The following is a 12,184-nucleotide window of genomic DNA, read 5'->3' as shown; positions in this document are numbered from 1 at the left end:
TAGGTCTAGCTCTTATGTTAAGGTCTTTGATCCATTTTGAGTTGTTTTCTCTTACATGCTGTGAGGTAGGAGCCTCCTTCATTCTTTTGCAAACAGAGATCCAGTTTTCCCAGCATCATTTATTTCCTAATTGAGTGGTCTTTACCCCCCTTGTCAAAAGCCAGTTGGCTATAAACTGGGAAGGTTGATTTCTGAGCTTTCAGTATTATTCCACTGGTCTATACATCTGTCCTTGTGCTGGCACCATGCTGTTTTGATTAATCTGGCTTTGTAATAAGTTTTAAGATTGGACTATGTGAGTCCTCCAACTTCATTCTTCTTTCTCAAGTAGCATTGGCTATTTGAGGCCCCTTACCTTTCCATATAAATTTGATGATCAGCTGTTCCATTTCTGCAAAAAAGTCGGCTGTTGAAATTTTGATTTGGGATTGGGTTGAATCTGTAAATCACCTTGGGTAGAATTGACATCTTAACAATATTTAGTCTTCCAATCCATGAACACGGAACGTCCTTCCATTTATTTAGGTCCTCTCCGATTTCTTTTAGCAATGTTGTACAGTTTTCTGAAATGTATAAGTCCTTTACATTGTCGGCTGGATTTATTCCTAGATATTTGATTCTTTAAGTTGCTATTGTAAATGGCAATTTTTCTTGATTTCTTCTTCCAACTGTTCATTACTAATGTATAGAAACACTGATTTTGGGGTGTTGATCTAGCACCCCACTACTTTGTTGAATTCACTTATTATTAGCTCTAAGAACTGTTACATTTTATTTTTTTTTTATTGAATTTTCTGAATATAGGATCGTATCATCTGCAAATAGGGGAAGTTTTACTTCTTCCTTTCCAATTTGGATGCCTTTGATTTCTTTTTCTTGCCTAATTGCTCTGGCAAGAACTTCTGGCACAACATTGCGTAACAGTGGTGACAGGGGGCATACCTGTCTTTGTCCGGGGCAGGCTGGAACAACGGCTCCTCTCAGAGCTGCCCCGCCCTGCCCCCTGCCACCCAGATGTTGGTTGGGGGACTGGATTTTTATGCCCCTTTCTGGCACCAGCAGGCTACGCCTGGACCCAGCCCTGCGCCCTGCCATGAGGGGGGGAACGGGCAGGGTAACCGTCACCAGAGAAAGCAGTTTGCATCCACTGGCATTCACCAGCCTCTCCCTCCTGCTCTCCCCAGCGCTGTTCAGTGTTCTACTGGCCTCCGGAGTTGTGAAATCATTGATTCAGACAGTTCCTGCCTGTTAGTAGTTGTTCCGTGAAGGAACTGGCTCCTGGAGCTTCCTACACTACCGTCTTCCCTCAATTTCCTCTGCCTGACTTTCTGAGCCTAACTGTAGAAGCAGTGAGACAACTGGAAATACACCAGGCCTGTGAACCCTAAGTGCATGATTAAGAGACTTATTAAAAATGAAGCCAACTCAGAGGAAAACGGCTGACATCCCCAAGAGATTGTTTGAGCACCTAGATCTAGCCGTTCCTGAAGCCAGAGCCATTCTCTCTTCAATCACAGCAGCTTCTGCTTAAGCTAATCCAAGCTAGTTTTCTGTCACCTACAACCTAAAAATCCCAACAAACACAGTAGCATGGGGCACGGCAGGGCCCTGAGACTTTCTGAGTGGCAGCTACATCCACAGCCTCACTGCTCTATCCTGCAGAACTAAAGAAGCAAGGAAACTGTACTGCAGGGTCTCGGTTTGCCAAGACATGGGAGTGAAACAGACGACAGCAAGACCGCTATGCCACAGCTGGAAGTGGGACCATTTCCTGCAGTCTCCGAAATCTTACCGACCACACTGACCCGCCACTTTGCCTTTTCCTGCCCTTGCAGGCAAGCGCGGCCATTCCCTACCAGGGCTGGCAGCAGAAGGCACTGCAGCCTTGAGCTCCCTGACAGCCCCAGGGCACGCGTGGCTCGCCTGGGCTGTAACTGGCACTAAGACTTCAGCATAAGCAGAGCCCATTCCGTTCTGACTCGTCCACTTTAAAAAAAAAAAAAGAAAACCAAAATGGAATTTAAATACCTTAATTGCTTTAGCCAGGAAAAGTAATGACGTCAGGAGCCATCTTAACTAGACATTTCCGCACAAACAGCATCATGCCGAGACGGTCAGACCCAGGTCCCACGCAATGGCCAGGCTAGGGTCATGTCAGGTGGGCTCTGGGACGACAGAGCCCCCGGGGCCAGCCGAGCACGCAGCTCCCACCAGGCTGCGTCCCAACAGGTGCCACGTGCCTGCCAGCTGTTAGCCCATCCTTCCCCTTAAACAGACTTGCATGTTTCCCCTGGAAAAGGAAACTCGGTATCACAACCAGGAAACCACTGGTTGAATGTGCTATTTATGGTTTTCTAATAAACACTCCAATGAATACATGACTGTAGCTGTTTGGGTTATTATTTGTCTATTTTGTTACGTGTAGAACGCTTTGGGAGATGTTGGCTCAGCTGATGCATTTGGGCAATGCCTCCACCAGGCCGACAGTCACTGAACTCGCTGCGAGGACAGGCGAGATGAGATTTCTCTCTCTCCAACCCTGGTCAATGCGCCAGTGTAATCTTTGTTCACAGAGCTCATGACATGGAGTAAACAGAGCCTTGCAATCCAAGAGGGGACGTCAAGGAGCAGGCAGTGTGGGCCGAAGTTCCGAGAAGCTGCTGGGGCCGTTTCCTCCCAAGGTCAGTGGGTCCCCTTTCAGCAAACGACTCCTGAGCAGCTATACTGGACAGGGTCAGGCTGCTAGACTGCACACACACACACGCACACGCACACACACATAAAGGAACATGAACAATCTGAGTTATGAGGAAATTGAATACCATGCGACTGTTAAAGTTAGAAGTAATTCCTTGATGAATTATTGAATGGGAAAGGCAGATGATAAATAAATACGTACACATCCACACGCATATACATTCCCATTTTTATACAACTTGTTTCTATGTATTTTGGTGTCTGTTCAAATGCACGCCTTGGGCACATGTTCTGGAGTCTCGTGCCCACAGGTAAATGGGGGTGAAGACAGTCACTGCGGCCTGTTGGTGATGGTTAACCCGCCAGGAGACTGGTTAATAAACCGCGGACCCCACTGTCCATGCTGCCCGCCGCCGGCACCTGCACCTGCACCACTCGGCCCGAGGCCCTGCTGCCCAAGCACAGGGACGCGAGCAGGCAGCACACACGCACCTGGACACCACCTGGGCCGAGTGTGCCCGGCCGGGCAGCGCCCCGTCACCCTCAGCGGCCCCCTTCCTTCCCCTCTCCCCTTCCTGCCCACCCTGGGTGGCCTCCCAAACAAACTACCTTTATCCAACCCTACCTGGGGCCTGCTCTGAGAAAATGCAAACCAAGGGCACGGCTCTACTCTTGGACAACATGCAGTGATTGGGAAAGAATGATACACATCTACATGTACTATGGAGGAAAGATCTCATGTGCACTCATTTAAAAAGAATGAGCTCGGTCTACAGGCACCAACGTAGAAAGATCTCTAAGAAACACTGGGGGGGACCAAGCTGTGGAAAAATACATCGTTTCCTTTAAAGGCACATACAAAATTATACGACGGAATTTCCGTGGCTTCATATATACGGACATGAATGCATACAAAGAAGCTCTGGAAAACCAAACTGAGGGCCGTGGTTAGCTTGGTGGACAATGAACCGTCAAAAGCACTTGCAGTTTCACATGTTGATGTATCAATTTACCAGGCAGCTAACGAAAAATTAATTCAAAAAGTCGCAGAGTAGAGTAAGCATTCCCCTGGACACACACACTCACGGCTGCAGAGACACATCCCATTTTCATATGTGTACAGGCATCTATTTCATAAGATATTGAGGCGCTGTGTGTGTGTGGATATTTGTGTGTGCAAGGAATAAAGCCTGACACTCCGGAAGGAAGCACCAAATTCTTAGCAGAGAGCCCTATGGGGGTGAAGAGAGGGAAGGCCACAAGGGAGGACTTCACCTTTTCCATTTACGCATCTCGCTAAGGTGTGACTTTTTAATGAGCAGCTATTGTCCTTGAAATTTGAAAAAGCAAAATTCTGCTAATGAGCCCACATAAACCCACAACCTCTGTGAAAGTGTGGCTGACACAACTGAGCCAACTCAGGCCTGAGAGTAAAGACTAACTTGTCATCTACGAGGGCCCCGACTCCAGAATAAATGTACTGATGAAAGTGATGATTACAGATTTAGACACAACGTGCTGCCCTTGGACAGCTGGAGACACGATGGTGATCGAGTTCTGTTTAGAGCGGTTTTGACCTCATCCAGACAGAGGGGGCTCTCGCCAGCCTGTTTCATGAATGCAGCCCCTTGGGGAGTCACTGCTAGACCCCAGGGTTCAAATCATCAGGAGGGGCTCCTTCTCATTGCCTTCCCTTCAGGGTGAAATAATTCAAACACTCCATTCCCTTCCACAGTGAGAACAAGAGCTAAATTTAAATGCAATAACTTAATGATGCATCTGCAATTCCAAGCAGCCAACAATCTATCCGGAAAAAAAATCAGTCCATTCCAAATATAGGAAAGAGTCACGCACATGCATATCACTCCACTCTGCAACTTTCAACCCAAGAACAGACAAAACAAAAAGAAAAGGCATATTCTCTCAAAATAACCTACCGTGACCCCCAAGAAAACAGAGTGACTTCTGGGTCCCTTGGGTCAAGTAAAATAAATGAACTTAAAAAAATTACACCCACAAATTACCACATCACTCAGCTGAGAAATGTCCTCTTAGAAAGTGTCCTTCAGACAATTTGTGCATTTAGGGCATGCAAACAAATGTATCCTTGTTATAAATGATACCCATTGAATAAATTTTTAAGCATCACACTGACCAGGATGAAAACTAAAGGTTCTGGAATATCAGCAGCTGCATCCTCACCTCCAAGGACCTCCTCTACCTATTAAATAATGATCTGAGGCTCTACTGAGACGGGAAACCAGTGCTTACCAGGTGCTAAACCTCCATCTGAAATGGCCGAGAGCTTCACAGACAGACTTTCTACCTCCTTCCAGGGAAAATGAACACGCAAACTAGAAATCAGAGGATTGTGGTGGGAATTTAAATCTACTGACAAATACCAGTGAGATGCACGTGTGCCTCTGCCACTACACCACCACCATCAACACCACCATCACCACCACCAACACTGCCACCGCCACCATCACCAACCACCACGATCAACCGCCACCACCAAAATCAACCACCACCACCACCAATACCACCATCACCACCACCAACACTGCCACCACCATCAACCACCACCACCACCAACCACCACCATCAACCACCACCACCACCACCATCAACCACCACCACCACCAATACCATCACCAACCACCATCACCATCAACCACCATCAACCACCATCAACCACCACGATCAACCACCACCACCACCAACCACCACCACCACCAATACCATCACCAACCACCATCACCATCATTACCATCAACCACCATCAACCACCACGATCAACCACCACCACCACCATCAACCACCACCACCAATACCATCACCAACCACCATCACCACCATCACCATCACCACCATCAACCACCACGATCAACCGCCACCAAAATCAACCACCACCACCAACCACCACCAACCACCATCAACCACCACCACCACCAATACCACCATCACCAACCACCATCACCACCATCACCATCAACCACCATCAACCACCACCAAAATCAACCACCACGATCAACCACCACCAACCACCACCATCAACCACCATCACCACCATCACCATCAACCACCAACCACCACGATCAACCACCACCACCAAAATCAACCACCACCACCAACCACCACCACCACCAACCACCATCACCATCATCACCATCAACCACCACGATCAACCGCCACCAAAATCAACCACCACCACCAACCACCACCAACCACCACCATCAACCACCACCACCAAAATCAACCACCACCACCAACCACCAACAACAACAACCACCATCACCATCATCACCACCACCTCTGCCCTCACCCCTGCCACCATGACACTTACTGGAATCTGAGACTCTGACTCATCTATTTCCAACCGGAGCAACTCCCAGTGCCACGCCCAGGCAAGGCACCAAAGGCACGGCTGGTTCACACTCTGCCTCTCGCTCCAAGTGCTTGACTAACAGCCACAGCAGCCGGTGCGCGGCCATCCACGTGCCAGGTCAAACGCTTGGCAGCAGGCAGCAGCTCCCCTGCTCACCCCTGGAGGCACCTCTTGGTCACACTGTATGAGCCGCGTCCCTGTGTTCAGATCACACGTCCACCCAGGACACCTCAAACCAAACGCTGCAGGAGGAACGCGGGAGCCCAGGCTGCCCTCCTGGACTGCTCACCTTCACCCCTGCTCAGGTGTCTCCCAGCTAACACAGCCTCAAAACTGGGTTTGAATCCTTCCGCACAAATGTGCTTTTCTCTCGCTCCTTCTCGTCTTAGGGAACAGCCTGCTTGTCCCCCTTCTCACTCCCCCTCCGCCCCCATCACAGTGACAGCAGGTCCTACTGCCCGGTTCCATCTGGGCTCTGCCCAGGCTCCTTCACTCCCACCAACGCCTCATCCAAGCCCCCAGCATCACACGCCGGACCACGTGGTGGCCTCCTACCTCCTCCGCCCACGCGTGCCTCCATCTCCACCCAGAACTCGCTGGCAATCTCATTAGAACGTGATCATGCCACTCTCCTACCCAAAAGCTAAAACCAAGGCCCTGACGCAGCCTGTAAGGTGCCACGCGGGCCCCCGACCCCTCTTCTGTCTGTGGTCCGGATGCCCAGCTTTCCCTGTGGTCCTTTCCTGCCCCCGGACCTAGGCCCTGCGGATTCCCCCAACACCGTCACCACCACGAGGAAGCAGGCAGCCTTGCTTTGCTCACCATTCTCTCCTCCCCAACCAAAGGACACACAGTCGGTGATTAATACATCAAACAAGGGAAGAACCGACACGGAAGAAAGGACACCTTACCCGCCGTCCCACTGTGGGTTCCAAGGCGTGGACGCAGGTGGGAGGCTGTCGGCTGGGTCTGACCAAACGTGTCCTCTGGGCCCACAGGCTTCAGGTGTGGCGGCTCATTTCTAGTCTGTAGGGAGAACCACAAGACCCACTGTCACAAAAAGGTGGCTTGTAGCTTTCTCTGGGCCTAAGAAGCGGAGACGAGCAGCACACGCACTATTTTCCAGGTCAGAACACCCAGAGCCAGTGAGTGACTAATCAGGACTGAACTCAGGCCCTTCCCAGCCTGAGATTTTTTTCTTTCAACCAAATTTCCTGCTGTACAAACATGCAAAAGCAGATGTGCACACTGACATGAAACATGACAAGCAGATTCCATGACTCCCTGAGCAGACTTCCGAGTCCTGAATCTGCTAAGACTAATGGTCCAGAGTCATGTGAGTGTCAACGCCGCGGGTCGATGACAGCCGTGGACAGCACTGAGACCACGGGCCAACAACTGGGCGTGCTGCGTCCACATCCTTAATTCCACAAACACGACTGATGCCTGGTGGGTTACGAGAGGTGCTATGACAGGTCAAATTAACTAAGCAAAGTCAATATAAAACCCACGAGCAAGCCCCACACTCAGGAAACCCCCATCACACCTCCAGATATTTCATTAGAACTTCAAGTTGACACAAACAATCAAAATGTCAGAATTTTATTTCACTTCCCACTTATTTTGTCAATAAAATGTTTTTAAACTTCTTAGAATCACAGGATAAGATAAATTGAATTCTCAGATTTCTTGAAAAAGTCTGCAAAGCTCCTGCGTCCAAGTGAAACAAAACAGACAAGCACAGGAGCGAAGAGAAAGCTGGTCTTTGGCCTAGAATTTAGAACCAAGAATCATAGTCTGCCAGAGCAGAATTCGATGTGTCTCAAGAAGGCAAACATTCGCTAAGTGCTGACAGGAATTGTTGGCCACCGTCGGGGTCAAAGAGGAGTGGAAGAGGTCCTTCCGGAACTCCACGACGATGCTCACACGTACTCAGAATTCAGCTGGACCAGAGGGAGATCTGGAATGATGAGCAGAGAAGACGGGGAGGGAAGGCGCCCGGACGGGAGCCTGGGGTTTTGCAGGGCCCACGACCCGGCGGATCCGGGTGGAGCCAGTGCCAGCGACAGAGACGTGGGGAACGGGCTAACGGGGTCGGCCACGGAGACCCTCCCTGGCCCTCATGCCCGCACAGGCCACTCACGCACCCCCACCACACCCCAACGAGGCAGGAGCCTGGAAACGTGATTTCAGTAGGAAACAGTAACCCCAAGGCAAATACTTCAAAACCCTGAGCTGGGAGCCTCCACGTCAAAGCGCTCAGCTCCTGTGCAAGCACCCCGACCAGCGCACCGACAGCCACGGAGCCGGCAAGACCTCGCTCCAAAACCAGGCAAACGAGGATGACACACTCGCCTCAGAAATCTCTAACGTGGACGACTAAAATGAAAGAACATGAAAATAAACCCAGAAGAAGAAAGAGTGTAGGCAACTAAGGGAAATTTCAGAAACAAGAAATCTAATGAGTCTAAAAGGTACCACATTCAAAAACCAAGGCAAGATGCTCTAAAAAGACCAATCAAGAACAGTAACAACTCTGGTAAATTAAAAACACAGTTGCTAACAGACAAGATGGAAAGTACAAAAAGGATGAGAAATACTGAATCTTTATATGATTTTCTTCTCCTTAGTTGCTAGGGTATTAGAATAGTTGGAAGGAAAGAACTGAAATGTTGGAACTATAACCCATAGCATCCTTTGAAATTTGTTCTATAGCTACTTGTAATTTAAAAGCTATCACCTTTTTGTATATATGTTATATTTCACAATAAGGAAATAACTGAAACTATGGTACTATAACTCATAATAACTTTGGAAATTTCCTACATACCTACTAGTTAAACCATACTTTGAAAGATAGTACCTTTTTGTATATATGTTATATTTCATAACAAGGAAATAACAGAAACTGTGGAATTGTAACCTATAATATTCTTTGAAGTTTGCTAACTACTTGTTAAATTGCACTTGGAAACTTATCACTGTTATACATATATGTTATATTCTACAATAAAAAGTGATTTAAAAAAAAGACAGTTGCTAAAATGAAAATTAAAATGGCAAATTTGGAAGATAAAGTTAATGAAATCTCCCAAAGTGACAGAAAATATAAAAGGAAAAAAAGACTTAAAAGATCAACCCAGAAGATCCAAATTTTATTGATAAAATTTCCAGAAAGAGAAAAATGTAGAGAAGGAAAGTGTCAATAAAATAGAAGAAAATTTTCTACATTAAAGGATTTTATGAGTGCTCCGTGAAATGTATGAAAAAGAGACCCACGCCAAAGATCACCAGAGATTTCAGAAGATGAATGTAGAGAAGTTCCCAGATTCTTCCAGTAATAAAAACGAGGTGGCATTTGAGAAGAAACGAGAACAGTCAGGGCCTGGGACTTCCCAGCATGCTGGTATCCCAGATGCAGCAGAAAGCCTGTAAAATTCTGTGTGAATATTATTTCCAACTTAAGATTCTAGAGCCAAGCAAGCTGTGGCTCCAGCGTGAGGGCAGAGAAGAGACGGCCCACACCTGTGCGGACCCCGACAGCTCCCCTCGGTGTTCCCCTTCTTAAGCAGTGACTGGAGAATGTGCCGTACAAAACAAGGGAGTGATCCGGAAAACGAAAGCCACAGGATCTAAGGAAACATAGATTCTGCCCAAACAGCGATCGGGAAAAAGTCTAGGGTGACAGCTGGGGGTGCAGACCGAGAGGGCAGTCGGTTTGGAGCAAGAAGACAAAGGTTTAGAAGTCAAGTCTCCAGGGAAAAAGGAGACTCAGTAGAAACTCTTGTTATGATTAAAAACTGGGAAAGAATTTTCAATTCGTGGTGGTGTGCACAGGGCATGCTTGAAAATGAGACAATTAACAACTCCGGGAAAGCTACAGAGCTGCTAGAGGAAAGACACGTCAGCACGGTCCCCACTGTCCCGGCAGTGGAGAGGACCCACGTGGCCGCAGGGTGGACACGGGCAGTGGGTGTCACCAGGGGAGCGAGAGCACGGCGTGGGGGCTGGCTGAGAGGCCTGTGCTGGGGGCTCCCCATGCCCTGGGAGGTGGTCAGCAGCACCCCAGCCCCTCCCTGCCAGAGGCACCCCCCGATGTGACAACCAGAAGTGTCCCGGACACTGCCCGTGACCCTGAGGGCAAAACCAGCCTCACTGAGACCCATGTATCTGCCGTAACAGGAAGTGCCGTTTGCAGCTTAGGAGAACTCAGAGGAGCGGGGGTCATATTATGTGGAACTATTAAGAGAACTTCAAGAAGAACCCACTAGAGGTGGGAAAAGTGGCTGCCCCTGGGTTAGAGAGCCTGGGCAACGGAGAGAAGAGAAGGCCACAGAGCTCTGTGTTTACTATGTGCCTTTAGGCACTATTGTTTTTTTAATTATGTGCATAAACTTTCGACTTAAAAATACTGTGGGAGCACAAAATAACGTTTTGCTTACCACAGCTTGGGAACGGACTGGAATCTTCATACAGGAATCTTATTTCAAAGGAATCTTAAGCAATTATGTTAACTCAATAGACTTATGTCTTTCCACTAAACGACAAGAAGCAATAATCAACAGGTAACATTTGTTTATCTGTACACCTAAGACCACAGGTGTAGCATGTTACATATGAGCCTGTGGGAACAACGTGAGCAAGGAAAGGCCCGGGGAGTCTGCAAACGCCATCCAAGGGCTAAACCGAGGGGTCCAGGAGAGAGGCCCTCCACCAGAGCCCACCCGTGGTCTAAGGCAAATGCCCACCCCACCGCAAGGCCACAGCCCCTCGTCCCTCCTTCTCAGACAACCAAGGAAGGAGCACATAAAAAACACGATTCCTGGAAGTCGTAATAACCTGCAAGTTACACAAGTACTTCCTAAGTCCATGAAACAGAAAAGTTTTCCCAGCGGGACAGTAATTCCCAGTTTCTCCATGCACTCAGTGCATTTTGGAGCCCTCTATGTAGAAGCAGTCAAGTCACCTCTTTTTCCCCTCGTCCTTCCGGGCTCCAGGCTGCTTTCCCAATCACCTCCATCCTTTTCTCTCCGTGCTTCTCCCCAGCACCCTGGCCTGCCTAATCAAACGGGGCTAATGGACTCGAACACACCTCCTCTCACCAGGCTGATGGGTGAGCTTGTCAGTGAGCATAAAGCAGGAAACCTGCACGTGACACACAGTTATTATTAATTCAAACGTGGTCCGCAAGACGAGGCCTCAAGGGGTTGCGCATAACCCATCCTAACGGCTGTAGAGCAAACGCAAACATCGCTTCACACCAAGAGTTAATTAACAGAGCTGTCAGGCTCACAGGGAAACTAAAGGAAACAAAAGCAATGACTTACTGATGTACATTTTAATGCTTGCTATCTGACACAAGGAGCATAAAACACTGCCCACCTATTCTGCCCTATAAACATTCTCATTACAGAACACAAAATAGATTCTTCCACCATGAGGGAAGGTCTAGCTGTAGCTATTTAACGCTCAGTGTGGACTCAGTTCATTCATCTACCTGCTTACGACAAGATTCTCATCAGGTAAAAGAAATAAAAAAGGAAGCAACAGGTCTTAAGGCCAGCGTGAGCCTCCTGACATTCTCACGTGTTGTTTCAACCAACGCTGGACTTACACAAAATACAAATTCACAACTAATCCACTGTCTACAACCTTCGGGACATCCGACCCGGGCTCAACAGCCAGGCTGAAAACACTGGAAAATGCTGCCAAAAATTCTATTACACAGCAGGATGAAAATTTCCACTTGTGACATCAAAACTTTGGAGATATGCTGTTTAATGCCAATTATGTGATGCTTCAATCAAGGAAATGAAAGTGGATTTCAAACAGAGCAGCGATTTCCTGAGGGAGCAGAGCAGAGCGGAAAGCAGCGGCGCGCCGAGCCTGCGGTGAGCCGCCCCGTCCACAGAGGCTCGCCTGTGCGTCCTGCTCGCAGCTGACCCCGGGAGCTGGCCCCGGCTCCGAGGGGCTTCCTCACCCGGAGCGCCGCGCACAGGCTTGGAAGGAAGTGCTCAGGGGCAGCGAGAGAGACAGAAGCCACGCTCAGGGCACAGGCGTTGAGGCGGGGGGTCATGGCGCGCTCCGAGGCTGACACAT

The 12,184-nt window shown here is 48.6% G+C and overlaps 1 protein-coding gene across 6 annotated transcripts in view; it reads right to left on the bottom strand.

Annotated features, from left to right (window-relative positions):
• RIMBP2 (RIMS binding protein 2) overlaps positions 1-12,184 on the bottom strand; it is a 220,841-nt gene that overhangs the window by 200,859 nt on the left and 7,798 nt on the right. For all 6 annotated transcript variants that reach the window (XM_037817065.1, XM_037817066.1, XM_037817067.1 and 3 more), the window contains exon 2: positions 6,997-7,111. The gene's annotated coding sequence lies outside the window, so the exon portion shown is untranslated. The remainder of the gene's footprint in view (positions 1-6,996; positions 7,112-12,184) is intronic.

Source organism: Choloepus didactylus, chromosome 23 (assembly GCF_015220235.1).
Source record: "Choloepus didactylus isolate mChoDid1 chromosome 23, mChoDid1.pri, whole genome shotgun sequence".
Classification (NCBI taxonomy): domain Eukaryota; kingdom Metazoa; phylum Chordata; class Mammalia; order Pilosa; family Megalonychidae; genus Choloepus; species Choloepus didactylus.
Note: the sequence above shows the minus strand (reverse complement) of the source record. Positions and strands in the feature narration are given on the sequence as shown.